This window comes from Diuraphis noxia, unplaced genomic scaffold (genome assembly GCF_037042655.1).
Source record: "Diuraphis noxia isolate RWA-SAM2 unplaced genomic scaffold, SU_Dnox_SAM2 contig0001, whole genome shotgun sequence".
In the NCBI taxonomy this organism is placed as follows: Eukaryota; Metazoa; Arthropoda; class Insecta; order Hemiptera; family Aphididae; genus Diuraphis; species Diuraphis noxia.
The window spans coordinates 88332205-88350503 of record NW_028301711.1 but is presented as its reverse complement, the minus strand read 5'-3'; the positions used below and the strand labels follow the sequence as shown (position 1 = coordinate 88350503).

Here is an 18299-nt window from a genome sequence, read left to right as displayed (position 1 = left end):
ACTAGAAAGAGTGGTATCAACAATTTAATATTTATTTAATAGCATCTAATAAAAATGAAGAGAGTGAAATAAGAAAAATTAATATCTTATTGAATTTAATTGGTCCACAAGGAGTTAAGATTTATAATAATTTTAAAAAGAAAGAAAAAACTAATTTTGATACGGTAGTACAAGCATTCAACCAATACTGCGAACCAAGAAAGAACATAATATTTCAAAGATACAAGTTTGGATGTTGTATACAGCAAGAGGGCCAAAGTTTTGATGATTTTCTTACTGAATTAAAAACATTAGCAGCTACTTGTGAATACAAAGAAGAGGATAACATGATACGAGACAGAATAGTGTTTGGCGTTAAAGATCCAGAAATCAAAGATAAATGACTAACCATAAGTAATCTGACGATGGACAAGGCAGAAGAAATATGTAAAACCACAGAGGCAACTAAACAAGAACTTCAAGAAATGGCAATATCATCAGAAGTACACGTGATAAAAATGAAGAGTACAGATAATGGGAAAGGTAAGAATTTAACTAAGACTAATAATAATTAATATGTTAAAAATAAAAATGTAAAGAGAGTATTTAAGAAAAGTGATGGTGATAAAAATAATGAGTATAACTGTAAGAAGTGTGGTAGGAAACATAAACCTAGAGAGTGTTTTGCATTTGGTAATATGTGTAGTATATGTAAAAAAATGAACCATATTGCTATAGGCTGTAAGAATAAAAACAACGAAGAGAAAAAAGAGATCCATGAAATGCATTATAGCGAGGAGGAGATGTTTCAAATTGATACAATATATAAGGTGCATCAGATTAATAGTAGTTGGACAAAAACAATAAGAGTGATTAATAAGAATATAACATTTAAATTGGATTCAGGTAGTGACGTTAATATTATTCCGTGGGAACATTTCAAGGAAATTAAACCACAACCACAGTTGAGATCTAATAAATGTAATGTTGAGTCGTATGGAGGTCATAAGATAGAGAGCCTAGGAAAATGTCAAATAAAATGTATAATAAGTCCTGAATGCATAGATAATGTTGAGTTTTTAATATTAAAACCAAGTCAACTGCATAAATGTAAAAATATTATTCCTATATTAGGGTTAGAATCATGTGTAAAATATGATTTAATAAAAAGAGTTGATATGATATGTTCAGAAAAAGAATTATTCATAAAAAATAATTTTGATGTATTCACTGGGCTTGGTAAGTTTCCTGAATTATATGATATACAGCTCAAAGATAACGCTGAACCTCAACCAGCGCCTTATAGGAGAGTACCACATACAGTTGTAGATAGGTTTATAATTAAGTTAAAAGAATTATTAGAAAAAGGTATTGTGTCCTATGTTGATAAGCCAACTGACTGGTTAAACAACATAGTTATTATTGAAAAACCAGACAAAAGTTTAAGATTGTGACTAGACCCTCAACACTTAAATAAAAATATTGTAGAAGAAAATTATCCTATTCCAACGTTAGAGGAAATAACTCCTAGGTTATTAAATAAAAGTTTTTATACAGTTCTCGATCTTAAGGATGGATTTTGGCAAATTGAACTTACAAACTCATGTAGTAATTTATGTTCATTTCCAAGCCCATTAGGTACCCTTAAATTTAATAAATTACCATTTGGTATTAAAACTGCACCAATGGTTTTTCAAAAATATAATATAAAATATTTTGGTGATATTCAAGGTTTAACAATTTATTTTGATGACTTCATTATAGCAGCAGATAATAAAGAAGAACATGATAAGATTTTACAACAAGTCATTGACCGCGCTAGGAAATACAATATTATATTTAATCAAAATAAAGTTCAGTATTGCCAGAATAAGGTAAAATTTTTAGGACTATTATTTGATAATAAGGGTATGTCTATTGATACAGATAGGACAGAGGCAATAAAATCCCTTAAAGAACCAACCTCTAAAAAAGAACTGCAAAGGTTACTTGGTTTCATTAATTATGTTAGGAAATTTGTTCCAAATCTAGCACAAATGTCTGATCCGCTAAGAAATTTATTTAAAAAAGATGTTGAATGGCACTGGAATGAAATTCACACACAATCATTGAATAAAATTAAAGATAAATTGATGAATGCCCCAGTTTTAGCTGCATTTGATGGTAATAAAAAAATAGTTATATAAACAGATAGCTCACAATCGGGTGTAGGGTGTTGCATAATGCAAGACAATAAACCAATCTCATATGCATCACGTAGCTTAACCGAAACTGAGAAACAATGGGCTCAAATTGAAAAAGAGATGAATGCAATATTATATGCTTGTACAAAATTTCATAATTTCATTTATGGTAGACGTATAACGGTACATACTGATCATAAACCAATTGTTTCCATCATGAATAAAGAATTTAACAAAATTAAGAATAATAGGTTAAAAAGAATAAAAACAAAGTTAGCTATATATGATCTAGAAGTTAAGTATCTTCCAGGTAAGCAAATGCACATTGCTGATTATCTAAGTAGAGACTATATTATTAAAAATATAAAAGATGATATTTCAATTAATGATGTTGTACATAGTATAAATTCAGAAAAAATACAGTTTAGCGATGAGAAACTGTTACAATTTCAGAAGGAGACTATAAATGATCCCTGTCTGAATAAAGTAAAGCAATATTACAATAACAATTGGCCTAGTGATAAAACAAAATTAGCATTTAAAGAAGAACTATATAATTTTTGGAACTTTAGAAATGATATAACAGTAAACAATAATTTGATTTATCTTGATGCCAGATTAATAGTACCTTATAAATTAAGAGCATTCATACTAGAATTACTTCATGAAACCCACATAGGTATGACTAAAATCATTAAAAGAGCCAGGTCTTATTATTATTGGCCTAATATGGCAAATGACATAGAAAATTTTATAAGTAAGTGTTCATTGTGTGCCAGGTATCAAAGTAAAAAATTTAAAGAACCCTTATTAAATCATTCAATTCCCGACAAACCATTTATTAAAATAGGAGTAGATATTGGTGAATATGGTGGTGTGTCATATTTAATTATAAAAGATTATTACTCAAAATGGCTAGATATCAAAAAACTAAGCAGTAAATCAGCAGATTCAATAATTAAAGTTTTAAAAAATGTATTTAGTTATTTTGGAATCCCCAAATTATGTGTTTCGGATAATGTACCATTCAATAGTAATCAATTTTTAGATTTTGCTAAGGAATGGAAATTTAAAGTAATAACAACAAGTCCAAATTATGCCCAAAGTAATGGGTTTGCTGAGAAAAGTGTAGGGATTGGATAATATATTTTTCATACACGATATAGTAGCACTCACGATTTAAGATAATATACCTTATAATATTAGAGGCTTAAATTAATATAAATTTAAAATTTTCTTAAACGACTTAAACCGTGCCACCACAGTGACTGCCACCGTGGATAAACAGGGACATTTAGGTCATTATGACGGATAAGATACTATCTTAAATTGTAAAAAATTGTAATGATAAACAGTAAATATTGTTAATATCTATAAGCGCGTTTTCGCGGAGATACCGAGAGCAAACAGTTTGCTCAACTTTGCCGATTGTTTACTGATATGGCATATCAAATTTGTTCATCGCCAAAACGCGATTTGGTCTAAAAGTGATAAGTTCATTATAAGCATTATCAAAGGTACCAGAAACACTAAACAACTTGAAATAGTCGTTTAGTGATAGCACCAAACATTTTAGTAAACAGTAAATAGTTTTGACATAAAATTATCGCCAAAACGGATTTTAGTAAACTGTTTACTCTTAGTACCTCCGCGAAAACGCGCTTTATCTCAACGCTCCGTGTCGGACGAACAATGTTTTGTGATAAGTACTGTTACTAACACGAAGACACTGACTCTTGGTTACCCTAATATTATATCCTATAAGCATTGACCTATTATAAATTTATAAATTATAATAGGTCAATGCCTAATAATTGCCTATAAGTTATGATTAAATAATGTTTTTTTTATGTTAGTTATTTAATCAAGATTTTGTTATAAATTTTATTATATTTGAAATTAACTTTAAAAATATGTTCAGGATACTGATAAACTAGCTGCACGAACTGACAATAATATTATAATGTTATAAACATATTTTGTTGAAAAAACTTTTTTTTCATTCACTCCAAGTCTTAATTGTTGTTGTTCTTTAGTATACACTATGAATTGGACATTTTATTGTGTGTAAGTGCTAACAGTTATAATAATTAAATTATAATTTTATACCAAACATATTTTCCAATATATATATATATGTATTATTTGTTTGAAAATAGTGATCATACACTGATAAACGACAGCACCTCAGGTCAGAAAAAGGAATTATGGGAGAAGCCGACTGTAAATTTGTTAAGTTGTTCCAGACCTTTGAATTTGAAGACCAAAAATAATTATATTCTCATGAAGTCATGTCTTGGTTAAGAATAATGGAATATTTTGAGGTAAATTATAGTAAATAATTGCTGGAAAAAAAATTATTATTTGCTGGGTAGTTAGATTATTTGATTGTATTATGGACTCACAAATGTAATCACTAATTTTTAGGAACTTAAAAATGTTTTTGAACTATAGTTGGAATTTTGCTCATAATTTTCCCTTGGTAAAATATAAAAAAAATTATTAAGAAATTTAAATTGGGTGGTACAACATTCAAGGATTGTATTTATATTTGGTCAAAACTATCAAAATGGCCGTAATAAAAATATACAAAGAAGATTTATATGGGATAAATTGACGGGCATTGATAAACAAAAAACAGTTTGTTTAAATGTATCATCATGGTTAGATATTTTAGATTAGGCTGTAATATAATATAGTTGAATAATATATCCGGACCGACTCACTGGCTGTTCAACATAGAGCCTAAACAATGATAGCTTGAGGCTTGCAATTTTCACAGTACCTTCACACAACCATATTATAAGTGCTAACTAAGAAAGCATTTACCAACATTTGCATTATCAAGTGGTCGATGACAATCTTCAAGTTTTGAACACCAATACACCAAATATTAAAAAACATTTTTAACTGGCAACAAAGTGTATGGGATTCACTAGTAGTTTATAATTTTCTTATTAACCTGATTAAATACTATTGTTAAATTATATCACTATAATAGAATTATATAAATAATGTTTGTTCATTTAAAAAAATATTTTGACTTATGTGTGATACCTGTTTTAGGACTGTAAATTTGTTATGTTTGTTCACATAATATACATATTGTTTTAGTATTACTATTCATACTTTACTGTTGTATAATATATTGTATTACTAATTATAGATAATAAAGGATATTTTGATGTCTACCATACGTTCCTACACTGTACACTGGATGTTTTGAAGCATTCAGCTATTCTACGATCTCGCAATATAATTTACTGAGATGTGAAATCTTGAAACCTGAAAATTGGAAATCACTGGTTGTGTGAAATATGAAGATTTAAATTTTGCTAAAAACCTACATGTAATTAAAAAATACTTAAAACTCTATAAGATTTGTATAATCAATTTTTCAATTATAGTTTCAGAACAGAAGAAAAACCAAAACATTCTTTAGAACGCCAGAATACATTACACCTTAGCTATTCTCAACAAGGGTCATGATTCTGATTTGAAGTGCTTATGTTTGAACTGAATTTCTGCAAAAAACTCAAAGAAAAAAATTACCTGATAAAAAAAACCATAATCTTTTATGTTTAATTTTAGTTGATATTTTATTATAATAAGCCCGTTTAACAAATTGCTTAAGAAGATTTCAACGCAATATTGATTTTCTCTCTCTGGCTCAAGTGCAACATGGACAAAAGGTATTTTGCAGAGAATCATTTTTTCTATGTTTTTAAGTAAGCTTGGTTTAAAATCATCCATTACAAAAATGATAAAGAATAACATTATATAAATACATTATATAATAACATATCGATTTGTCTAAATGTTGTCTCAAGATATGTCATTCTCTAAAAATATGATTCCTTATCTTTTTTGTTATAGCTGATTTTATTCTAAGATAAATAAAAATGATACTACGTAAATACATTTTGTGTATGTTGTGTGTGGGCTAGAAAGAGAAAACAAATGGTGCGCTGAAATCCCCTTAATAATATATAATTGTTTTATAAAATGTAATTTTAGTTTTAATTTTTTTTTAAACCCATATTACATGTATCTTAAAGATAAATAATTAACTATTTAAGTACCCAATAATAATATGTAAGATTAAGTTAACTGTATTCTGCACTAACTAGATAAAAAATGCTTCACACGCATTTGGTGTTTCTATCTAATAAGTTAGTAACATTGCAAATTTACACTAAAAAAATCATGATAACCTTTATTAATTTAAAAATTAGAGTGAATCAATCTATTATGAAACATACTAGTAAGAGTTTTATCTGTGGTTGCGTGTGAATTTCTTATGAAATTCAGTTTTTGTAGTGAACTACGAGCATTTTTAATTTTTTGTATTACCTATTGTATATTAAGCATAACTTGCTAAAAATAAACTATTGTAAAAATCCACTTACAGACATAGCTAATGTTCAACCATTAAGTTTCATACTAAGGTTGATTCTCTCTAATTTTTAAACTAACAGAGCTACATGTGATCAGAGCATAAATTTGCTATGTTATGAACTTATAAGATGGAATCAACAAATGTGTGTCGTCCTCTTATCTGGTTTGTGCAAAGTATGGTTTGCTTAATTTTACATAATATTGTCGATTTCTTACATAATCAAACATTTATATGCAAGATTCATTTAGTATGAATAAAAAAACGAAATTTAATTTGAAAATCTTAATAGTAAGTACATTTATAACAAAATACTATTAAAGAATTGATTTTTTTCCTTTATCATTTTTGTTTTTAATAAGTAGAATTGTACAATACACGTTTTAATATAATGTTGTTTAATAGCACTTAACCAATCAATTACATATTTGTGTTAACATTTTTTTTCTATAATAATCAAAACTTTTGACTGATGTCTAGGTAATAGTGTACCTATAAATAATTACAGCAGTGTTCATACTTCTTGGCTTACATGTTTTATCATTTATGTATTGGCAAATACCTACTGGGCTTGGCAACCAACTTCAATATTTATTAATCCTATAGAGTATCAGTAAAGTCTAAAATAACTTATTCATAAAAATAAATATTTTTAGAAATACTTAAAAATATTAGAAAGCAAACTAAAATATTAGAGCATACTTTAATTATTTTAAAAAAAAAATAAAATATTTTGCATTCCTAATAATTATAAAAACCCGATTTTAACATAGATATTAAGACATTATTAGTAATATCAATATTATGTGTCCATTAAATTAAATATATAACTACGTTTAAATGATAATTAGTACAACATAATATAATTTAAAGTAGCAACGTATTTGTCACCATAGTAACGTCTATTGTATATGTTCATCAATGTTATATTATATTATTCACTTTTATTAATATATAATAAATGTATAATAATAATATTTTATAGGATTAAACTGATAAAAATATTATATTATATTATTATTAATGATTTATAATATTACACAGTGCATTAAGTTACAATATTAGTGATAAGTGTATAGTTTATTATGGCTATAAAAACTAACACATTATTATATAATAGTTTAAGTAAATAATTATTTACATTTTAACTTATCTCAGCTATTAGTACAATCAAAATAAAATCTTATTCATTACCTATAACTTTTGTTATATTGAAACATGTGTAGATAGAAATATTTGCACAATGCATTATTGTATAATATTATTTGGATATATTCATAATTTATATGTAACATGTAACATAAGGTACTGGCGAAATTATAGTGTAACAAAAAACCTTTTACAAATCAAAACCAATATTTTTATTATTGTCTACTGTTTCTAAATATGTATTACAAATAGTAGTAAACAATAACTATTGACATTTGTATTTAGGTTCCTATTAGTAAAATGGCTAATTCTATTCATAGGCGCTAAGATAAAATGTTTATAATTTTGTTTTATTTTTTAGTTTATTATTATATTATTCCAGCCATACACAATCTTTCTATTTAGACAATTTATGATGATCATTGATTGTTACTAAATTCTAAAAATATTTATCCATAAACAATTGTAATTAGAAAAGAAAGATGGAAATATAAGCCTATGGTAGATATTATTCATTAGTTAATAGGTATATTTGTTAAAATATTATTCTATTATGGTTTTAACAATAAATGATCGAATGTTTTTGTATCGTAATAATTATCACTTTTTAAAGTGATCAAGTAGATCTATTATATAGTCAAGTAGATTTTAGATATTACAGATAATATTGAACACACTTTATAATGAAATACTAGGTAATGCAACTTGCTTTAAGTTTAAGTAAATTTAATGAAAAATCATAACAATACATTTATTACAACAATGCTTACAATATAGCAGTAAAACATATAGTCAGAAATTGTATTGGTTTAATTATAAAAATAAAAATTTAGATAATATCCTTTTTGATTTTAATATGGATATAGTATTTTTTAAATCACTCATATTATACAACAAAATGGGGATCTGAAAATATGAATTACCTATAATTACATATATGTACATATGTATATATTATATTAAATGTGCATATGTATTATGTACTTAGTTAAAAACTTAATTTTCTCAGACTTTTGAAACAAAATCTTCAATTACGTCTTCGTTATCAACGTGTTTTGTTATTTCATTCTCAATTTACAATATTGCTGAATTAGTTAATCTTTCTTGCGATATGTCATATGTGGTTGATTGTAAATACGTCCTAGTTAAATTTCAATTTACCTACTAAAAGAGTGTTCCTTAGAAGTGACAATCTAAATGCAATCATTAAGTTCGGCAAGTTGAATCAAGTTCATATTTTTAATTGCATTTAAAATATTTAAAACAGTTGCGTTTTGTAACTTTGGTTTCTGATCTTGATATTAAAAAGTTCCATTTCATTAATTATTTCTTGGCATACCTATATCTTCATTGTATTTGATTACCTACTAAATCAGCTGCTCATTTTTTCAATGTTTCAACTTATGTAACAGATAGAGATAGTGAATGACCAGAAATGAATTGAAAATCATCAGCAATATTTGATAATTTTTAAACCTCCATTTCATTTGAGCCATCATAATAATATTATCAAGAACTTTGAAGCAGGTATTCTCTAATATTAAAAATTGATTTGCAAAAATATCTTCACCCATAACTGCTTTCTTTTTAATTTTTAATTCAGATTGTATTTTAACTTAATCACTAATACTAATAGCTTTAAAATTTGTTCGTTCCCAATCACGCATTTTTTGAAGAGAATCATTTAATGAACATTTAATATAACATTTTTGAAGCCTGATCAATTGAAATATTTGAGCTTTGTAATAGTTTATTTACATTTTATATTTTATTCAATATTTTATCCTTCCCCACACAGCAATTTGAAAATATAAATATTTTCACAATATTTGAATTAGGTTATACTTCAAATATTTATTCAAGAATATTATACAGTTATTTTAAAAATATTTGATCTCCGAATATTTTATGCCAAATATAGTCACAACATTTTAAAATTAGTAGGTGTCAAATATTGTATATCAATTGTCCATCTTATAATTTGAAAATATTTGATCTTCAAATATTTAAGGCAAAATATAGTCACAATATTTTCAAATTATTACATATAAAATATTATACATCAATTTTCCATCCAATGTTTTGAAAATGTTAAAAAACTATATTTATTCTAATTTTTATATCATCGTTATATATATATATATATATATATATATATATATATATATATTGCATATATATAATAAAAAATTGTATTTTATTATTAAGTTTACTGTTATAAGTTGCATAATTACCTATGTATTATATAAAATAGTTTTAAATTATAACTATATATAATATATGTATAATATCAGTAAAGTATACCTATATATATACTATTATTTGTATTTCTCGATCGCGATCGCGACTAAAAAATAAGCAAATTGCAAATCAAACTATTTCAATACAATCTACTTTCTGCGTTAACAATCCCGTCCCCCAAAAATCGGATTGGTAGATATGAATAAGATATGAATATAATTTGTAGATCCGGTACTGCCTATAGAGGAAAAGTTTAAGTATAGGTAACAATAATAACGTTCTCCCTATATTAAAAACCAATATAATTCTGGAAGGTGCAAATTTGAACGGTACAATTCTGGAATGTAAATCGTAAATTATTTACTATATAAATATCTGCGTAGCCACTCACGCGCTTTGCTACGCTTCGAACAAAAAAAACCAAAATATCTCTCGACTTGCTTTGAAACACCACCTCAAGTAGGTCAAGTCTACATATTTTACAGTCCAGATTTTTACCACTTAAATACCAAGTATAGTGGTTATCTCCCTTCGCCTACCGGCTCCGAATCCCAAGCTCCCTAGGGCTAAAATATTGAATAATTAAACTTATCTATGCTTACTAGTTATTAAAGTACTAAATAAGTTACCTTAACTATGTCTCTATGCTAGCGCCTGGGTAGATTCAAAAACATTGTATTATACTATTTATTATTTATATTATTATACAATACATTATTATAATACCTAGTGGATACATATTAAAATATAAGATGAACCTTGAAAATACGGATTATGTATTTATTAATATAAATAAAATAAATTATTTAAGTATTTAAGTTTTCGTTTTATGATTCAAAATATATGTTTATATGTATTATTAATACCTACTTAAAGACAACTTAGCTTATACAGGTGTTTAGTGACAGACCAATCTTATGATGGTACCTAGGTAATAAATTCAGCATGGAAACTGACTACACACTTTAGATTATGACAAGAGGTGGATTTCAATTTAGTATAAAATTTAAAATATTTAAATATACCTATATTTGTTTATTACAAAATATTTATATATTATATTAAAATAGGTTTTTATATTGAAAATAAGATAGAAATAATAACCAAATGTATTATAGGGCTGATTAGTGATTATAGTATAGTAAAGTTATTAAACATATGTTTAGAAAAGTACGTCTAACTCCTTAGAATTTATTACATTACAACAGTGGACCAGGACTTACTGAATTTATACATAAGCATAGCATAATATATACTATATAGTAACAGACCTAATACTGATGAGTGATGAGTTATGAATAAATACTTAAGAATTTCTTCTAACAAATACTAACTCTTGATTACTCACGATAGTAACCAGGTTACATTTGCAGTATTTGCACAACATTAGTTAAATTATTAATATGAAAATTTCACCTTAATTTATTATTGATTGCTATAACTAAATACTTAATAGTGCTTAGTTGCTCTAAAATTATACGGTTCTTAAAAATACTATTACAATTGAACGAATGAAAACGTTGATCGTGTTGTTACATTAAAACTTGAGTCATTATTAAAATAAATTTATTTTGACTTATTAACGGTACCTAATTAAAATCTATTTAAGAGTGTTATACATAAACAATTGTTTATTATAATTTATAAACTTTGAATTTCAATCATCAAAATGTATGATATATAATATATATACCAAGGTGTCGAAAATTCTTATAATTAAATGTATATTGTTATAATACTATAATATGACATTATAACATGTCTTGAAATCTACTAACGCTTTACAATAGGTAGAGTAAATTAGTAAATGACAGAATATGTATGTTATATTAGGTAATAGGTACCTATATACTCTATTAAGAATTATTGTGGTCATCTGTTTGTGGATGAGATTAATCCCACATAGGTCAAATCTAAAGTTTATCGATAGAGAATTGTATACAGATTCCAATTACATGGTCGGTGTAACGAATCTTTAGATTACTTTTAAAAAGCATATTAAACAAAACCAAAAAATCATACAAATACAAAATTCGCTTAATCAATAATCATAGATTATAAATTATGAAAATTATGATAACGAATTATTATTTAGAATAACCATGGTTAAGGTTGTAGATGATTCGCACTAAAGATGTGGGGCTGGTACAGATTTCCCGATTTTGATAACAGCAGATATCATCAAAATCAAAATTCGGGAGATCAGTTTAGCCAACATTGAAAAAATAAAATTCCCGCATAAGATATTGCTTTTTTTTACCCGACCAACTTTGCCAACATAAAAATACTAAAATCCTTTTTATTCGCCTTTAAAATATCTAAAAACCTAACTACCGCTTATCAATTATAACTAATGGTTATCAATATACTAACTACAAATTACAAAATAAATGGTATTATAAGGCATATTAAATATTATAATTGCTTTAATTGTATAAGTATATAAAATTTGTTAGATTTGTTTGTATAAATTGATTATTATCACATGCTACATCACTTTCTTTAGCAGATGGTACTTTAAGGGATTTAATATCTGAAAAATATCGAGTTCTAATGGTCCAAGTGCTGAACAAATTGGAAATATCAAATGTATTCTCTCCTTTATATTTTTTACTGTTTCTACAATAAATATATTTATTTATTTATTATATTATACAGTTTGCTAGAACATACTTAATATACAGCACTAAACACATTACCTTTCTTTTGCTACAATGATAATAAAATAATTAATTGATATAGTGAATTTCTTTTGTGTTTAATAAACAGAATAATCAAAATAATACAGTAATTTAAAAAACAAATCCAAATTCTTGCAATATTCCTACACTATACTGTACTTAACTATAATAGTATAATGACACATTGGCACTAAACCTTTTTTTTCAAGGGATTCTGAGCTGAGCAGATACATTTTATGCATTATTTTTTTCAAAAACAAAAGAGATTACTTAATTATATAATTTAATTTATTTTAACATATACTACACATTTAAATTTTATAACACTATACCAAATTTTTTAAATTCTAAGTTCTCAATAGATAATATATGCATTGTAGGTACAATGTTTTGATAATGTTACCTATATGGCTAAAAGGCTGTTTTGTTTTATGTAAATAAGGAAATATTTAAATACAGACTTCAAATAACAACTTTAAAAATGATGTACAAATTAAAGTATATTTAATTTTAGTTTTATAACATGATGATCCTTTATGATTGAATTATTGAACTAGGTACTTTTTACTTTTTTTTGATCAATATAAATTAAATTATTGTTTTTAGTAATTACTTAATAAGCTAACTAATAAATAAATAAAATACTTGTTAATTTTTAAAAATTAAAATTATATTTTATAAGTATTTAAAAATAATAATTTATCTATTATAAAAATAGCATGTGGGGCTATGTTATATTTTTTATATTTGGTTTATTTGGGTTGGACCATTTTTAGAGAGGACTAAAGCCTTCCCTCGCCACCCCTTAGTACAGTGCTTGAGAATTATAGAATGTAATCATAAGCTATTGAAAATTAAGTTTGATTAAAATAAACATTAAGTTTATGAGTAATGAAACATATACCTCAACACACAACAACATTTTAGAATAAACATTTATCATGTTAAATTAATTTTTACCATAATGTGTGATGAAAAGAACGTCTAATGCCAAATTCATTGGCGCAACTAGACCAATATTTTTTGGGGTGCACAAATAGTGAAAAGCTCACTGACCCGTAGGGGCAAAGCCCCCACACCACCACACCATTCATCCCATTAGTTTTCATATTACATTTATAAAAAAAAAATAACTGCTAATGTAAAATATATACAACATACATACTTTGTTTTTATAGTGGTACCTAATACAATTTATAGGTTAACAAAATTAAATGATCAAAATGAGAACTAAATATTTTAACATGATTTTGCTTGAATGAAAATTATATTTATTTGAAATTTGTTCACTTTTCAAACTATTTGTTATATATCGCTCAATATTTAATATTTATGAATTGGTAACAATCTTTGTTGTAGCCCTTGAAAGAATAGAGTGACACAAATCAAAATATAAAATATATCTTTCATAAGTATTCGAGTATTTATTCCAAATACTTTTCAAAAGTAGTTTACACAAGACTACATGGATGTGTTAAACTGTGTAGCTATGTCTACAGTTAATATTGTAGACAATGTTTTTATTAGATGAATAAAATTGGTATATATAATTATTTTTAATTTAATTCAAATAAAAATTTCATGATCTCCACGAATATATATTAACCATTATAATAAAATATATCCGCACATTTCACCATGTCCTCAAAAAACTTCCAGTCGATCCTAGGTCCTGCCGATTTATTAATTTGAAAAAGTAAACATTTTTTTTATCAAACATTTGAATTTTTAAAAGGATTAGGTAGGTACTCCAAATAATTTAATATTTACTACGAGTTAATTAGTAAATGATAACTTTTTTCCATTTAATAATAATCATTTTCACATTGCTTGTTTAATTGCGTGTATGTTCTATGTAGTATTGTAGTTTATATAACACTGAAATAGATTTAAAATTAAAAAGAGTAGGTCAGCATTGCGGTGTAGAAAGTTTGTCCATCGTCCCTTCGGTCCTCGGACAGGATAGTGTAGTCTTACAGTATTCGATTTGAATGCAATGATTACATTCCATAAAAAAACGATTCTGAGCGGACGAAAGAATATTTTATTTTATTTGATATTTAAATATTATTCGTTTCTATGGTGATAAATAAAGATTTTTTGCAAAGCAAAATTGAAATCCAGTTCTTTTGTAATTTTTCAGTGGTTTTTTACTGTGGCGTTAAATAAGAGAGAATCAAAAAATTACTTTCTTTAAGTACCACCTGGATCCAATTTGCTAAAAAAAAGATACTACCTATATAATATGTGGAAATCGAAGCACTACTTCTGGTAGACATTTTTCTAACAGGATAAAAAGAAAACATTATTGTAATGTAATAACGCAAAAATAAAAGAAAAGAAATTAAAATAATGAAAAATAAAACTCTAGAATAAGTAATAATTTGACTAAAATAATTAAGTTAATATAATTATTATATAACTAAGGCTCCTGCCAATAGTTATATATTACTAGATATAAATATTAAGATTGCGCTATTACCTTCCTCCTAATCGTCGGAGGGTTCTCGAGGTCGTGATTCGAGAACGATCAAGTACACCGTAGAAATAAAATGTTAATTATTAAATTATAAAAATTTAATAAATACAATATAATATATGAAATTATATAAATATATGAATATAGATGCGCATGCACCTTACCTTATTCGCAGCTGTCTTTGATATGCAGTTGACGTAATAAAATAAATAAAGGTTTTTTATTAAACACTCAGATTAAAGAAAAACAACACTGTTAAATTTCGATTTTAAAAAAAAAACGGTCCAGCTGTCGCTCGCAATGTCTGGTGTTGAAAAGTTTTTAGGTGCTCCTGCACTCTTGAGGTTGTTTTAGTTTTGGGTGGTGCTCATGCACTCGAGAGTGGTGCTCATGCACTGTGGAGTGGTGCTCATGCACTGTAGAGTGGTGCTCATGCACTGTAGAGTGGTGCTCATGCACTCGAGAGTGGTGCTCATGCTCTGTAGAGTGGTGCTCATGCACTGATGGAAGGAGACGACGTGGTCCAGCCAGCCAGGGTTGTAGGTGGCTCCCCCAAAGGCCTCTGCGTTTCCAAAGACTTAGCATTGTCTTTGGCAACAGAGATCCTCATTGGACCATCCCCTGCTCTGGTGGCACACGAAATAGCTCACACGTGTTGTGCCAGATAGTCACAACTACGTATAAGTTCCCATGTGATTAAATAATACAAATCGTTCCTTTCATCAGTGGACAATGGTGTTTTTTTTTGTTGGATTTTAATTGTTATCTGCGTGCGACAACTTGACTGTTATTTATTTTATTGAGTATTTAAACAACATACAATCATGATGTGTGAGCATATCATTACAGTAATACCAAAATTAAGTCAAAATGTTGAAAAGTTTTTAAGATATATAAACAAATGAGCGATAGGTTAGTTTTGATAAAAAAAGTTAATTGCCTATAATTTAAAAATAAAAAAGTTAGACCAACTATTTAAAGGGTATTTTTTCATCATTTTTGGTATACTTTCATATGACGATGGCCAGTCACTTTCCCCCTTTTTGGGAGTGCACATTTTAAACTTGGACAGGGGACTTCTACACCCCCCTCGTTCAGCCAATGGCCAAATTATTCACATAAACTGAACACTCATCTCCAAAAAATTATAAATTAATATATTTTAGTAACTAGAAAAAAGCGGGTAAGTGGATGTCGCTCTGCTGTACATTAGGGGGTGGGGTGGACCTCTGACTAGGGTAGGTTAAATTTGAATGCAATAATAGGTATCATTGTATACGAAAAACGATTCTGAACGGAGATGATTTGTCAATCTATGATATATTATATTTACATATTGTCATATATTCTATTTTGAAACAAATATTTTAGGACGCATTTTGCATAAGGCATGGTTAATCAATTTTTCCAAAAACATTGCATGTAGTTATCATAATTTATAATACCTTATATCATACATATACATATATAAATTATACCTGGTTTGAGGATAAATCGTTATCGTTACGCGATTTCATAAAAATTTAAAACTCAAACGCTCAAAACATTTTTCTTATAACGGCACTTCAAATTCTCTCTATAGCTATTTGAAGCAAAACTTATGGAAAATTTAGTGTTGAATTTTTTAACCTTAGATATAAATACAAACAATTTTATGAATTTTGAACTACAAAATAATTTGCAAATATTCATGGGTTGACGAATTTTTGTCAATATTTGAACTTCAAATGCTATTAAAAAAAAATTGTGCCTATGTATTCTTATAATTTTTTAATCACTATAAGAATAACTTATGAGAAACTTTGTATTGAATTTTCAAATATTTTGATAGGGCCAAAAAAATTTTATCGACACTTCAAAAATAAAATTTTCAGAAAAATTGAAAATTTCAGTCGTCTATCAATATCTCAAAAAAAGTCAAAGCATTTTGAAAATTAAACTGTACATAGATAATACTAACATAAACATTTGGTGAAAATTTCAAGTATTTCAAGTGGTTAGTTTTTGAATTGCAACCATATAAGTAAACCGATTTGGTCGAAAACTGGTTTTGCTCATTTTTTTTTGTTTTTCTCCATTTTTTTGAAAATTGTTGGAAAATGTTAACTTTTGACCATTATAATGCACCAAGGATGTTCACTTTTACATTGGAAACCACCCCCAAAGTTTGAAATTGAAGGATTATTTCGACTAGTTATGCTGTACATAGACTTTACCCCCACTTTTTGTGTGTACATTTATAAAGGGGTAGCCTACTGAAATAATGCAAAAATGCAGTAAATAATATATAGGTATTTATTTATGAAAATTATATTTTCCAAGTTAAAAAATCTGTAGTGTCTTTGGGGTGGTGGTGGCTTTGCCCCCCATGGCTTAGGTTTCATACTGCATAGAGGTAGGTGGGTGGATATAAATTAATGTCCATTGCCACACCTAAAAAAAATTAGTTCGGTGCCACTGCACACTATGATAATTTTTGAAAGTTAGTGGAAATTGCATTTTAATATTCACATATTATTATATTTATTAGTTTATTACACGATTACATCACAAAACTATTACCTTCCCTGAATATTATAAAACGTATTTAACAGTAGATAGGCACCTATGTTAATCTTAATCCAACAACGTAACTGTAGTTTGTTTTGTTGATTCTCGATCATTCTATTCTCAGTGTCTATGTTTGAGGTCTATTTTACATACCTTACTACCTAGCCACCTAGGTACCTACTAATTTAATTCTAATAACGAATTTTTATTTTTTATTATACGTACGATAGGTACATTAATTTATTTTAATGTTTAATATGTACCTAATAAAATACATAAACTGAGTAGGTATCAAAAACTCAAAAGTAAAATATTTGTTGCATTCTAGTTGCGTACTTGCGTTCCAAATATAACCACGAAAAAAGAATGAATACTGAATAGTAATTAAATTATTCCACAATACAATTATTATTAATTATTATTTATGCACATACTGCTATACTAGGTATTGAAATGTTGAATTATAGTAATTAGAATATATAATTAGTGTTTAATTCTAATTTGTAAAGCAATAATAATATACTTATTATAGATCACAGGACACAGCCACACAGGGTTATTACTTATTGGTTAACTTAATTTAATCTAACACTGATAACTAGTAGCTACTTAATCCAATTAATACATAGTAGGTACTTAAG

At 26.7% G+C, this 18299-nt stretch overlaps 1 long non-coding RNA gene across 1 annotated transcript; it reads left to right on the top strand.

Annotated features, from left to right (window-relative positions):
• Nucleotides 1-3625: 3625 nt before the first annotated feature.
• Nucleotides 3626-7485, top strand: LOC149062353 (uncharacterized). The gene is made up of 4 exons (XR_016189830.1): nucleotides 3626-4229; nucleotides 4322-4486; nucleotides 5329-5511; nucleotides 5570-7485. It is a non-coding gene; the product is annotated as an uncharacterized LOC149062353 (long non-coding RNA).
• The last annotated feature ends 10814 nt before the right edge of the window (nucleotides 7486-18299 follow it).